Source organism: Callithrix jacchus, chromosome 9, assembly GCF_049354715.1.
Source record: "Callithrix jacchus isolate 240 chromosome 9, calJac240_pri, whole genome shotgun sequence".
Classification (NCBI taxonomy): Eukaryota; Metazoa; Chordata; class Mammalia; order Primates; family Cebidae; genus Callithrix; species Callithrix jacchus.
In genome coordinates, this window is record NC_133510.1 from 102,051,888 (window position 1) to 102,067,264 (window position 15,377).

At 38.2% G+C, this 15,377-nt stretch overlaps 1 protein-coding gene across 20 annotated transcripts in view; it reads right to left on the reverse strand.

Annotated features, from left to right (window-relative positions):
• Positions 1-15,377, reverse strand: part of ANKS1B (ankyrin repeat and sterile alpha motif domain containing 1B) — a 1,309,735-nt gene that overhangs the window by 226,266 nt on the left and 1,068,092 nt on the right. The window lies entirely within an intron of this gene.

Consider the following 15,377-nt stretch of genomic DNA (forward strand, 5'->3'; position numbering starts at 1 on the left):
ATATGTAAATCTTCTCCTACCTGGTTTCCCAGTCTCCAATCGATCCTTCACATAGCTCCCAGAGTGATTTTCTAAAATGTAAATGTGGCCATGTTACTCTTCTGCTTAAAAAATTTCCAAAGGCTTTCTTCTGTCTATAAAACCCCAAATCCGAGTTTGGCCTGCAAGGATCATCATGATCTAGCTCCTGCTTATCTCTCAGATTTATTGTCCTCCCAGCCCAACATCACTCCTATTTATTGGCCAGATTATACTACCTGCAGTTACTAATTTATTCATTCAATTTTCACACATAAATAGGATGTTTCATATGTTAGAAGCACTATGCTAAGCTGTGGGGAATACAATGCTAGATGGAACAGACCTGGTTCCTGCCCTCATGGAACTATATTTTCTCAGTTTCCATGCCTCTGCTCTCTGAACCCCCTGCCTTGAATTTACCACCATCTCCTCCTCCCTCCACCTCACTGCCATGTCTTCCTTCTCCTACCAGCCACTTAGAGAATACCAACTCACATGTTAAGAACCGGCTTACATCATTACTTCTATTAAGCTCTTTATCTCCTTTTCTTTTCTAAAACTGTTTCCTCCCTCAAAAGGTATTATTAAAAAACTTAATGGCTCTAGAAGTGAGGATATCTCTAAATATGTTCCAGGTTCAGCTCAGAGTATCGTCTTATCTTATATTAGAAGATCACAGCTCAATGCATGAGATTTCCTTCTTTATCCCAAAAGTGAAAAAAAAGCTCCCACTTCCTGGATTTTTCCCATGCTCTTTGGACTTCACAAGTGGGATAAGCAATTGTTAACTTGCTGCAGAGTGAGTGAACCCAATTGCACTGGATGCACATACAGTGGGTGCTCCAGGAGGTTTTGTTGTTGTTGTTGTTTTTTGAGATGGTCTCACCCTGTGGCCTAGGCTGGAGTGCAATGGTATGATCTCGGCTCACTGCAACCTCCGCCTTCTGGGTTCCAGCAATTCTTCTGCCTCAGCCTCCTATGTAGCTGGGACTACAGGCACACACCACTATCCCTGGCTAATTTATGTATTTTTAGGAGAGGCGGGGTTTCACCATATTTGCCAGGCTGGTCTCAAACTCCAGACCTTGTGATCCACCCAAATTGGCCTCCCAGTGTTGGGATTACACATGAGCCACCACATCTGGCCTCCAAGATTTTTAAATAGTAAAGCTTCGGTGGTGAGCTGATTGGTAGGGGTGCTAGGAAACTTACTTACAATTTTCACTTAGATTAATACACATAGTTTTATAGTAGCTTGATGGGGGACTGATAAAGATGTGGGTTAAAGATTCCTTTTAAAGCCATCCCTTAATGCTACCACTGTACAGAGAGATGGCAGAGGGAATAAACTGCCTTTATAGACACCTGCCCACACTTCCTGGTCTGCCCTCAGTTGCAACTCCTAGAGAGTAGGCACACTCCGTAGAGTAGAAAATACATGGAAATTCAGTACTTGTAAGTAGATGGGAGGTGGGTGATGAGGATGAGCGACAGAAGTAAAAACCTTTATTTTTCTGTTCTCATCACCTAAGGGGTTCTTTGGAATACCAGTGAGCTTTATGCTCAGGCTGAAAAATCCCTGTTATAATCACTTTAATTGCAATCTCTATTTTTTCCTCTCTTTTTCTTCCTCTGTCTCTACACCTCTCCCTCACCACTTTCTGGATATACACACATATTTACATTTGGATGATTTTAGAAAGCTCCATTGGGGAATAGCTATAAATTATGAATATGTAACAGCACTAAAACCAACTATTATAGTCAAAAAGCCTGAAATAAATCTGCTGTTTATCTTCCTTCCTACTTACTTACAGTCAGCACACAGCAATATATCTTAGAGTGAGGCTAAATGGATATTTGATACTCACTCTAATGTGATAGGCAGTCAACAACCCAGTTATCATTGTTGAAGCATTTTATGGACTAGTTCCATGTCACTCTGGCTATGATAAAAACCATAGTCTCCGAATTGGTACAGTAGGGTGAAACTTCCATGATGACTGGTAGCATGTGTTTGATTACACGTATGTACACACACACATGCACAGACAAGTACACATACCTTAACATAACCAGATTATCATTGTTATTATTATTATTATTATTACTGAGACAGAGTCTTCCTCTGTTTTCCAGGTGGGAGTACAGTGGCACGATCTTGGCTCACTGCAACCTCTCCCTCCCGGGTTCAAGTGATTCTCCTGCCTCAGCCTCCTGAGTAGCTGGGACTACAGGCATGCGCCACCATGCCCAGCTAATTTTTTTAATTTTTAGTAGAGATGGGGTTTCACCATGTTGGCCAGGATGGTCTCGATCTCTTGATCTTGTGATTTGCCTGCCTCAGCCTCCCAAAGTGCTGGGATTACAGGCATGAGCCACTGCGCCTGGCCCCAGATTAGTATTTTCCTTTTGCATTGTACTTAATACTTTAAAATAATGTTTCATCAGTGATTGTTAGAGTTATAAAATGATTTGAATATATTTATAAGCTATAAACATTTTAATTTCAAAGGACAAAATATGCTGCACAAAAGAGCTAGTACAGCCACTGCTTATGTGTTTAATTTATTTAAAGAGATGTCTGCTCTGTTATTACTTCAAATATAGTTATATCTACATGCGATTTAAATTTGCTACAGCATTTCAATGTATCAATGGCATTTTATAAATTAAAATCATATCACGTACGGAGACTATCTTGATTATGAAGCTTTATTAGGTGATGATTATAAGTGCCTTGTTTAATAATTATAACAGCTTAGTGACTTTGGTAGTTATACTTTATAATAAAAATTGCACATTTAATAATATGGAAAGGGATGGTACACAGTGAACTGACACAAAAGTATTGATTCTGAACCTTTAAATTGGATTTCCATTGATCTGATGTATGAAAATTTTATTGCTGTAAATGTTTTCAGGGTTGCCAGTCTCCATTACTACATGTTAGCAATTTTACTGGCTAAGTACAATGGACAAATTAAATGCTGGCATACGGGCATATCCAGCATCCCACTCTGATTATTTTGATTCACTACCACTATACCCTACAAGGGCCTTCCCTTTCTCTGTCCCATCTCTGTTCTAGAAGCTGAGCCATGGACTTCTGTATATGCCTCAGATACATGACCAGCCAGTGGTGGGTGGTCTGGCTTGTTATCTGGTAGAGGCTGGGTCAGCATGTGTCTCTTCTTTCTAAGGCCCACAACTCCTTAGCTAAGACTTATACATTTGCTCCAAGGCCAGTCATTTGGGCCCAAGTACCTAATGGATAATAACATGAGCTCTGGAATGAGGTGAAGAAAGATACCTGAATAAAATCCTCAACCAATTGTCCTCCCAACAGGAACACCAAAGTGAACGACTATGCATACAAAAAAGCACCTTCATAAGAACCAAAAATCAGCTTAGGTACCAGCTTGGCCACAGTGGAGTAGAGTACCAAGCAGGCTCTTGGGGTCCCTGATTCCAGGCCTAGCTCTTAGATGGCATTTCTGGACCTGCCTTGGGCCAGAACGGAGCCCATTGTCCTTCAGGGAGAGTTCCAGGCCTGCCAGCGTTCATCACCAGCTGAATGAAGAGCTCTTGTGCCTTGAGTGAACATTGGTGGTACCCAGAAAGTACTCACGATGGATCCGGGGTAGTGGTGACCACAGGGAGAGACTCTGCTTGTGGAAAGGTGAGGGAAGAGTAGAAGAACTTTGTCTTGAGGTATGTGTGCCAGCTCAGTCACAATCGAATAAGGCACTAGGTATATTTCTAAGGTTTCTGACTGTAGGACCTGGCTCCTGGATGGCACCTCTGGACCCACCCAGGGTTGGGGGAATTCTCTGCCCTGAAGGGAAGGACACAAGCCTGACTGGCTTTGCCACCTGCTGATTTTAGAGCCCTATGGCTATGAGCAAACATAAGGAGTAGCCAGGCAGTGGTTACCACAGGTGTCTGGTGAGACCCAATGCTGTGCTGCCTTCAGGTCTGACCCAGCACAGTCCCAAGGGCAATGCCACAAAGGTGCTTGTGTGATCCCGCCCACAGCTCTAGGCAGCTCAGCACAGAGATAGAGAGAGACTCCATTTGTTTGGGAGAAAGTAAGGGAATAGAATAAGAACCCATGTCTGGAAATCCAGAGAATTCTTCCAGATCTTATCCAAGACCACCAAGTACCTCTGTGAGTCTGCAAGAGGCACAGTGTTATGGACTTGGGTTGCTGCCTAATGCAGATATGGCTGCAGTGACCAAAAACAGATCACAACACTAAAGTCTCTTTGAATACCTGGAAAGCGCTCCCCACGAAGAATGGGTACAAACAAGCCCAGACTTAGAAGACCATAAATATCTAGCTCTTCAATGCCCAGACACTGACAAACATACACAAGCATCAAGACCATCCAGGAAAAAATAATCTTACCAAACAAAGTAAGTAAGTCACCAGGGACCAATCCTGGAGAGACAAAGATATGTGACCTTTCAGACAAAGAATTCAAAGTAACTGTTTTGAGGAACTGCAATGAAATTCAAGATAACATAGAGAAGGAATTTAGAATTCTATCAGATACATTTAACCAAGAGGTTGGAATAATTAAAAAAGAATCAAGCAGAAATTCTGGAGTTGAAAAATGCAACTGACATATTGAAGAACACATCAGAGTCTCTTAGCAGAATTTTTAGTGAGCTTTTTGATGGGCTATTTGAAAATACACAGAGGAGACAAAAGAAAAAAAGAATGAATAAGAATGAACACTGCCTCCAAGATATAGTAAATAGCCTCAAAAGGGCAAGTGTTATTGGCCCTAAAGAGAAAGTACAAAGAGAAATAGGGGCAGGAAGTTTATTTAAAGGGATAATAACAGAGAACTTACCAAACTAAAGAAAGATGTAAATATTCAAGTGTAAAAACACCAAGCAGATTTAATTTAAATAAGACTACCTGAAGACATTTAATAATCAAACTCCCAAAGATCAAGGATAAAGAAAGGTTCCTAAAAGGAGCAAGAAGAGAAGCAAATAACATAAATAGAGCTCTAATATGCCTGGTAGAAGACTTTTCAGTGGAAACCTTACAGGCCAGGAGAAACTGGCATATTTAATGTGCTGAAGGAAAAAAAAATCCTTTTATCTTAGAATAGTGTATCCAGCAAAAATATCCTTCAAACATGAAAGTGAAATAACTTTTCTGGACAAACAATAGCCGAGAGATTTCATCAACATCAGACTTGTCCTACAAAAAATGCTAAAGGGATTTTTCAATCTGAAAGAAAAGGACATTAATGAGAAATAAGAAATCATCTAAGGTACAAAAAACTCACTGGTAATAGTATGTACACAGAAAACACAGAATATTATAACACTGTAATTGTAGTGTATAAACTATTCATATCTTGAAAGACTAAAAGATCAACTAATCAAAAAAAAAATTACAGCCACTTACTAAGACATAGACAGTACAATAAGATATAATTAGAAACAACAAAAAGTTAAAAAGTATGGGGGGAATGAAGTTAAAGTGAACAGTTTTTATTAGTTTTTCTCTTTGCTTGTTTGTTAGTTTATTCAATCAGCAGTAAGTTGTCATCCAATTAAAATAATGGGTTAAAAGATAGTATTTTCAAACCTCATGAACACCTCAAATCAAAAATCATAAAACAGAGAAAAAATATGCAAAAAATAAAAAGCAAGACATTAAAACATACCACCAGAGAAAATCACTTTCACTAAAAGGAAGACAGAAAGGAAGGAAAGAAGGAAGGAAGAGAAAACCACAAAACAATCAGGAAACAAATACTAAAATGGTAGGAGTAAGTCCTTGCTTATCAATAATAACATTGAATATAAATGAACTAAACTCTCCAATCAAAAGACAAAGAGCAGCTGAATGGATAAAAAAACAAACAAACAAAAACCAAGATTCAACAATCTGTTGCCTACAAGAAACCCACCTGACTTATAAAGACACATGTAGACTGAAAATAAAGGGATGGAAAAAAATATTCTGTGTAAATGTAAACAAACAAACAAAAAACAAGAATAGCTTTACATATATCAGACAGAATAGATTTCAAAACAAAAACTGTAAGAAGAGAGGAAGAAGGTCCTTATATGATGACAAAGGGGTCACTTTGGCAAGAGGATATAATATAATATATATAATTGTGAACATATATAATATTACATATATACATATATATTTTATATTATATAATACCACATATATATTTATATTATATAATATTACATATATACATATGTATTATATAAAAACTTAATATTATACCTGTAATATTATGTAATATAAAATATATTCACTCAGTGCTGGAGCACTCAGGTATATAAAGCAAATATTACTAGAACTAAAGAGAGAAACAGACCTGAATACAATAATAGCTGGAGATTTCAACAGTTTCAGCATTGAACAGATGATCCAGAGAGAAAATAAACAAATAAATATCAGATGTGATCTGCAATATGGACCAAATGTCCTTAATAGATATTTACAGAACATTTCATACAATGGCCTCAGAGTACGCATTCTCCTTCTCAGCACATGCGTTATTCTCAAGGATAGACTATATGTTAGGCCACAAAACAAGTCTTAAAAAATTCAATAAAGTTGAAATTATATCAGTATCTTTTCTCTGACCACAATGGAATAAAACTATAAATCAGTAACAAGAAGAATTTTGGAAAATATAAAAACACATGAAAATTAAACAATATGTTCCTGAATGACCAGTGGGTCAATGAAGAGATTAAGAAGGAAATTAAAAAATTTCTTGAAGCAGGTGACAATGGACACAACATACCAAAACCTATGGGATACAGTGAAGCTGGTACTAAAGGGAAGTCTATACCTGTAAATGCCTACATCAAAAAAGAAGAAACATTTCAAATAAACAATGGAACAATGCATCTTAAAGAACTAGAGAAACAAGAGCAAACCAAACCCAAAATTAGTAGAAGAAAATAAATAAAGATCAGAGAAGAAATAAATAAAATTAAAATGGAGAAAACAATATGAAAGATCAATGAAACAAAAAGTTAGGTGTTTTTTTGTTGTTCTTATTTTTGACAGAGTCTGGCTCTGTCACCTCGGGTGGAGTGCAGTGGCATGATCTCGTCTCAGGACAACCTCCAACCCCTGGATTCAAGCAATTCTCATGTTTTATTCTCCCAAGTAACTGGGATTACAGGTGTGCCAATATGCCTGGCTAATGTTTATATTTTTAGTAGAGATGGGGTTTCACCATGTTGACTAGGCTGGTCTCAAACTCCTGGCCTCAAGTGATCTACCTTCCTCGGCCTGCCAAAGTGCTGGGATTACAGGGGTGAGTTACTCAGTGTGGCAAAAAAAAAAAAAAAAAAGGTTTTCTTAAAAAGATAAAGTTTTTGTGAGTTGACAAGACTTAAATCTAAGACCTCAAGCTATGAAATTACTAAAAGCAAACATTGGCAAAACTCTCCAGGCAAGATATTTCTTGAGTAATATCTCACAAGCACAGGCAACAAAAGGAAAAATGGAAAGATGGTATCACATTTAAAAGCTTCTGGCTAGGTGTGGTGGCTCACGTCTGTAATCCCAGCACTTTGGGAGGCCGAGGTGGGTGGATCATGAGGTCAAGAGATTGAGAACATCCTGGATAACATGGTGAAACCCTGTCTCTACTAAAAATACAAAAATTATCTGGGCATGGTGGTGCACACCTGTAATCCCACCTACTCAGGAGGCCGAGGCAGGAGAATTGCTTGAACCTGGGAGGCAGAGGTTGCAGTGAGTTGAGATTGTGCCACTGTACTCCAGCCAGGTGACAGAGTGAGATTCCATTTAAAAAAAAAAAAAAAAAAAAAAAGCTTCTGCATAGTAAAAGAAACAATCAATAAGGTGAAGAGACAGCTCACATAATGGGAGAAAATATTTGCAAACCATTAATAACCAGAATGTATAAGAAGCCCAAGCAACTCTACAGGAAAAAAAAATCTAATAATCCCATTAAAAACTGGGTGAAAGGTCTGAATAGACATTTCTCAAAAGAAGACATACAAATGGTAAACAGGCATATAAAAAAGAGCTCAATAACACTGATTATCAGAGAAATGCAAACCAAAACTGTGATGAGATATTTCATCCAAGTTAAAAAGGCTTTTATTCAAAAGACAGGCAATAAGTACTGGTAAGGATGTAGAGAAAAGGGAACTGTAATACATTGTTGGTGGGAAGGTAAGTTGGTACAACCATTATGGAGAACACTTTGGAGGTTCCTTAAAAAATTAAAATTGAATTATCATGTGATCCAGTAATCCCACTGCTAGGTATATGCCCAAAAGAAAGGAAATCAATAGACTGAAGATACATCTTATCTTTGTACTCCCACATTTGTTACAGCACTGTTCAGAATGGCCAAGATTTGGAAGCAATCTAACAGATGAATGGATAAAGAAAATATGGTACATATATGTAATGGAGTACTATTCAGCCATAAAAAGGAATGAGATCTTGTCATTTCCAACAATATGAATGGAACAGAGGGTCATTATGTTAAATGAAATAAACTAGGCACAAAAAAGACAAACTTCACATGTCCTCACTTATCTGTGAAAGCTAAAAATTAAAACAATTGAACACATGAAGATGGAGAGTAGAATGATGGTTACCAGAGGCTGGGAAGGGTATTGAGCATGCAAGGAAGGGATGGTGAGATAGTGGGATTGGTTAATAAGTACAAAAATTTTGTTAGATATTTAGACTGTATAATATCTAGTATTTGATAGCACAACAGGGTAACTACAGTCAACAATAATTTAATGTACATTTAAAAATAACTAAAAGTATACTTGAATCATTTGTAACACAAAGAAAGGATAAATACTTAAGGTGATAAATAACCTATTTGCCCTGATGTGACTATTTATGCATTATTGCATGCCTTTATCATGCCTGTATCAAAACATCTCATGTGCCCCAGAAATATATACACCTACTACATACTCACAAAAATGAAAAAAAATCCTGGACTCTGGAGTCAGATTCATTCATTCAAATAATATTTATTGAGAGCCAAATGCCAGACACTGTTCCAGGTGCTAAGAGCAGAATCGTGATCCTGGCTCCATGGACTTCCATTCTCATGATTGCTTATGTTCAAATCCTAACTCTACCTCATAACCTTGGGAAATATGTTTTACTGTCTAAACTTGTCTCCTAATTTGTACCAGACTCATGTTTGTTGCAATAATTTACTGAGGCAATGTATGTAAAGCACCCAATATTGTGCCTAGCTCATTGCAAATGTCAATTATTTTTATTTTTGGGCAAAAGCCTGATGCAAGCCACATTTATGCCATTAATTTAATTGGATCTGAATATGATATACTAGTTGAAATGACTGATTACTTTTCAATCTAGTCTGAGCAGCATTTGTGATATAGTAATGATCACAAGGCAACGAGAACACTATTACTTATCTTCACGATAATGTTTTCCCTTCAGGTGACACATATGAAATTAATATTTAAGCTTCTATCATAATATTAAAAATAGAATAAAAACTATTTTTTCCTGAGAGCTGTGTACACATAGTATGAGATACAAAAAAGGGAAAGAAGAAAAATCCTCAAGACTTTTTTTTTTTATGTCCAAATGTGGCATTGAAGGCCTTCGGCCAGGGAATTTTAAAGACTAGAACTTTCTTTGTGTTAGAAGAGGTTTTATGTCATCTTATCATTGAAAGAACCTAGGAAAAGGTCACAAGAGTCTGTTTGGTTACATAAATTTAATTAAGTATTGAGCTGTGTGATGTTCCCTAATAACTGAGTTAGTTGCATCAAAAACCATGGAAGCACCTTTAAGTGTTGAAATGAAGGTTCCAAATCGATCACCTAAATTGTACAGTCCTTTATCAAAATGCCTGGAAGCCTGTCTAGGCTGGGGGTTGGGTAACAGCATATACCCAGAGTACTGATTTATTTTCCTATATTAGTAGTTAGGCCTTATCTGAAAGGCAGAGAGGAGGGCATTATCACACTCTGTGCCCTATGGACTGGGATTGGGGTGGGCACTGGAGGCTATTCAAAGGGGGATGTTTGGGAAAATAGGAAGAGAGCTCATGGTGGAAGGCAGGGGAAGTACCAGTAGAAGCCACATTCTGACAATATTTCACAAGAAGAGTAGCTAATTAAAAATGGGAACTTGATGCTTAAACAACATCTCATGGGGTCTGGAGCAGAGTTGGGAGGATCATGTGGAAAGAGGTTTAAATGTCACTGTTCATCCCTTACCCATAGACCAACTAAATGAGTATCTGTGGGGCTGGAATCTGGCAGTGATCTTTCATTAAAAAAACAAACAAACAAACAAACAAAAAAACCCCAAAAACTCCCCTAGATAATTCCAATGTAGCCCAAGGTAAAAACAACAACAAAAAACTCCACTACTGCTCTAGACCAGTAGTTCTCAAAGTGTAATTCGCAGACCAGCATCACCTGGGTATTTGTAAAGTGCAAATTATCAGGCCCCCCACCACCACCCCAGATCTACTGAAACAGAAATTCTGAGGGTACGACTCAGGAATCTGTGTCTTAACAAGATTCCTCCCTCCAGGTGATTCTGAAGCTCGCTCATAACGATCACCCTCCAGGTAATTCTGATGTTTGCTCAAGTTGGAGAACTGCTGCTCTAGATAAGTCATACTAGATCCCCCACACCCCAAAAATCAAGAAGGTCAGGAAGGCAGGCAGGTTAAAGTGGCTCAGGGTGGAAGTCCACTGTGGTTCCCTTTTGTACTTTAGAGAACAATGAAAAAATGCACATTGCTCACTCCTATACAGCTCGGGGGAGAGGGGAAGGCATCTAACCCTCCACTTTTATCTCTCTTAAATCTCTAGGAAGGAATCAAAGTGCCATTACATGACATAGGCCTCTTGGTTCCAAGTGGGTTTTAGTATTTTTAAATAAAATGCAGAGACTAATAATAGAAATTTGTCCAAACACCAGAAAGGACAGAAGCTGGCCCTTGTGCCTAGGAGGGAGGGAAGGAGGGTCAGAGCTTTCCAGACCAGGAAAAAAAAAAAAAAAAAAAAAAAAAGCCTAAGAATAAAAATAAAAGAAAATGATTAAAACTGAACTTTGCTTTACTTTCCCTTTTTATTTCATGAAAGCAGTGTTTGGGCACAGTACAGATATGTTAATATAATTGAATATGTCCCCTGCACTAAGTTTTCAGTACAAGATGAGAACTGCATAAGAACATGTTCTAATGATGCGTTGGTTTTCTCACAGTAACATCCAGCCCCCAGATCATTCTCTGGCAGCACCCACACTCTCCTGTCGTAGTGAATAAACCTGGAACAAAGCTGAAAATCTGAGGAGCTGCCGCCTGGATGGGGAAGGATATGCTCGTGAAATGCAGCCTGGCTCTGTTGCTGATTTAGGATGGGAGTTCAGGAAAGGCATTAGCTTCTCTGGGCCTCAGTTTTTTCAAGTAGGAAATGACAGAAACCACCCAAATGAACTGAAGTGTCAAAGTGATCCGCACAGGCCTGGGAAGATGGCCAGGTGCCACAGCCAAACAGTATAGTAGAACATTGCACAGGTTCATGGTGCCACATTCTGGTAAATGGGCATGAAGAAATTTAAGCTGAAAAACTGAGAAGTTCAATGATCAAATGTGGGCCAAACATTCTGTGGCAGTTTTCTTGTGGTTTTTTATTTTGTCTTTTCCTCCTCATACACACACGCTGTGCAAAAATTCTACCTTTGCAAACCACTAATCGCAGTAAACTAAATGAACCCTTGTATATGAATTACGTAAGATCCCTAACCAAATCTCAGACAACTGATTTTGTGAAAGAGAAAAAATCTCTCTCTCTCTTTTTTTTTGGCTTACTTTTAAGTTCTTTTTATCAGAAAACAAATACCACATGGGATCATTATTTTAAACACAAACTGCATTTAAGAGGAAGTGTCTAGTAAACCTTCTGGGGCTGCAAATTAGCTACTAATTTTGTTTGACTAAAGGCTATAAAATGCATTTCTGGGAATTATTGTGCACAGAGAACATACTCCTAATTCTTCAGTGGGCTTGAACAGAGAAATGGAATCCTACTCATTATACCTGTTATTAAACTGAGGCTACTCCATGACCCAGGCTCCTTCTATCTAACTTCATAGCCAGCTTTTCTGGATTTATCAAAGATGAGATTTTGGGAAAGAAAATGAGAAACAATGAGTCATTCACAGACACATAAGTAGAGATTTGAAATTGGTGTTCAGACCATCTTAATCTTTACATTTCCTCCTTTGTTCAATCTCATTCCTGTCTCTGAAATTTTCCTAGGGCCTACAAATTACTCAGTTCTATTCAGTTACCGCTATGCTCAGTTACTGCCCCCTGTTTCTCTAATGGAGTTTTGCTTTCAAGACTGGGAACAACTCTTCTCAGTATGTATTTACACTTTTCATTTCCTTATACAAGTTCCATCATTTTTTTCTTCTTCACTATAGTTCTTTAACCACTTCATTTATTTTTTTTCATTAATTATATTTTCATGTTTTTTATTCTGGCCCATATTTTTTTCCATGACACCTTTCTTATCCTTGCTGTTGTTCTCTAGAATGCTGTTAGATTTGTTACCTGTCTCTTTGACATTTATCTGGCAATGGTAGCATAGAAAGGGCTATGCAGACTTGCTAATATCAGGCTGCTTTGGCCTAGCATAGTACCTGGCACATAGCAGTCATTCAGTCAATATCTGTTCAATGACTGCCTGAATGAACGAAAATAGAAATGATGTCAGTTTTGTTTTTGGAATAATCTTAAGCAAAATTATAAACTAATAACTTCCACTCCTTTAAATGTGTGTCAACTTTTCTTTACTGATTGGAAAAACATCTAGTTCATGTGGATCAGAATTGAGTCTGTATGCTATGTAGGGCAAAGGCATGTCCAGATCTTAACATCTCATCCTCAGTGACTAATGATGCCTGGCACAAAGAAGATGCCCAGTAAGTTTATGTGAAATGGCTTAGAATATACTACCTTCCACCTGTCACTAATGATCTGTTACCACTTCCTGAAAGATTAGCCATTATTGACATACCACTTCTAGATGCTGTGACAAATGCCACAGCTCAGCAGTAAAAGTAGTTTTTAAAGCTTATGGGCCTCCACAGGTTGGGTGTGAAAAGGATCTGTTAATCCTCTGAAATTACATGTGATTTATGGGGAGAAAGTTTACAAAATTATTAATATTTTTGAAGGGGAGCATGACCTCTTCCAGCCCCAAATTTCAGAACCACAGTGGATAACAAAAGTTTCTATGCTGTAAGACCAATTAGGAAAAAATTCCCTGAAAAACAGGGAATTTAGGCCGACTTGGGTTGAAACCCTAACTCTGCCCCTTGCTGGCTGGGTGACCCTGGCCAAGTTTTAAAATATTTTTATCTTCGGTTTCCTTATTATGGCATGGTGATGATAATGACAAGTCTCTACACATAGTGGTGAAACTTCAATCTGAACCCAAATCTTTTTGGCTCTAAAGCCCAGGCTCTTAACGTCTATCATCTTACATTAATTAAATGAGATAACTGACGTGAAAATGACAGATGTAAATATTTGTTAAAGCAACAACAAAAAATGTCATTTGTTAAAGTGGTAACAAAAGAGACAGATCACCACAAAGAAAAAGCCATTCTAGAAATTCCTCTTTGACCTATTAAGGAATGTTCAAATTCAAGCTATGTTTGTTATTGTGGTTAAAAACACCAACCCCAAAACTTGGGGGAAGAGGGTATAATCTGTTGTGAGTTTGTATATATATAGATTAAAGGGATTCTCTGGAATATCCTTTGTCTAGAGTGAGCTTATGACATGGTATGGATAACTAGACTCACCTAACATTCAAATGAAGGGCTGCATGTCTTCTACACTTTGTCGAAAGAGGTGGCAGATCATCTGCTTTTAAATATAGAGGGCTCCCATTCTGCTAGGATCCAGAGGGAATCCGGGTCCTACGTTACTTAAAATCATCCCCCTGCCTCCACAAAAGGCTGAAGAACCAACTATCTTGGAGCACAGGAGATCCAGCTGTCGTCCATTTCCAGAAAAGGAGTGAATAGTGGCTTAATAGAGAGGACCCTTGCCTGGTTCTCTTTGGAAATTTCACACTAGTGAGGCCAGGTGTGGTGGTTCACACCTGTAATCCCAGGATAATCCTGGGAGGCTGAGGCAGGTGGTTCACTTGCGGTCAGGAGTTCAGGACCAGCCTGGCCAACGTGGTGAAACCAGTCTCTACTAAAAATACAAAATTAGCTGGGCGTGGTGGTGCGCACCTGTAATCCTAGCTACTCGGGAGGCCGAGGCAGGAGAATTGCTTGAACCCAGGAGGCAGAGGTTGCAGAGAGCTGAGATTGCGCCACTGCACTCCAGCTGGGTGACACAGCAAGATTCTGGCTCAAATAAAACAACAAATTTCACAGTAGTTATGAACAGATAATATGTTCAGGTATTAGTTGTTTCACTGCATTGTTCTGACAAGTGACAAGTGACAGGAATTAGGTTTGCTAACATTGGAAGAAAAATCTCATTTGTTGCTTTCAACTTAAACCTTTCATGGTTTTGAGATATGTTTATTTACTGGGCTGGAGAATGAAAGATCTTATCTGTATTAGTCAGATTTGATCACTTTTCAAGTAGCTTCTCAGTGTCAGGCACATACATCATCTAACTCTTAACACCATGGTAAGGTTGACTGTATCATTATCTTCATTTATCAGATATGGAAACAAAGGTTCAGAGACCTTACCAAGTTGAGAACATTGTCCAGCTGCACACAGCTAGTGAGTGGTGAAGATGAGACACAAACTCATGGCTTCCGACGCCACTTTCTATTACACTTTACCATGCTGTGCATTTGTGTAAAAGCATGGCATTTTAAAAATGGCATTCTGGCTATCAGCAGGTTATCAAAACAAGTACCAAAGACAATGTTATTAGAAATGGAAATCTGGACTTGGCAAGAAATGTCTTCAATTCTATATAATAGGAAGACTGGTATTTTGCTTGATATGGGTGTTTCAATATTATCTGCTCCTAAAATGCAGTCTACACACCTCTTGTGACCTGCTTAGGTGATACTAGTGAAGTTTGGGTCATTTTTAGCATCTACAGAGAACAGAGAAAACCTGCTGTGTGTCTAACACTGTTGCAAAATTATGAGATACAACTAATGCCTGATTATAAATAAAAGTTTAAAAAAAAACCTCAAAATTTCTTGGCACCCACTCTTTTTGATTGGCAACATGGACATCTGTGTAAAATACCCAAGACCTCCATAGAGCAAAAGTGAGTGGGAAATTAACTTTT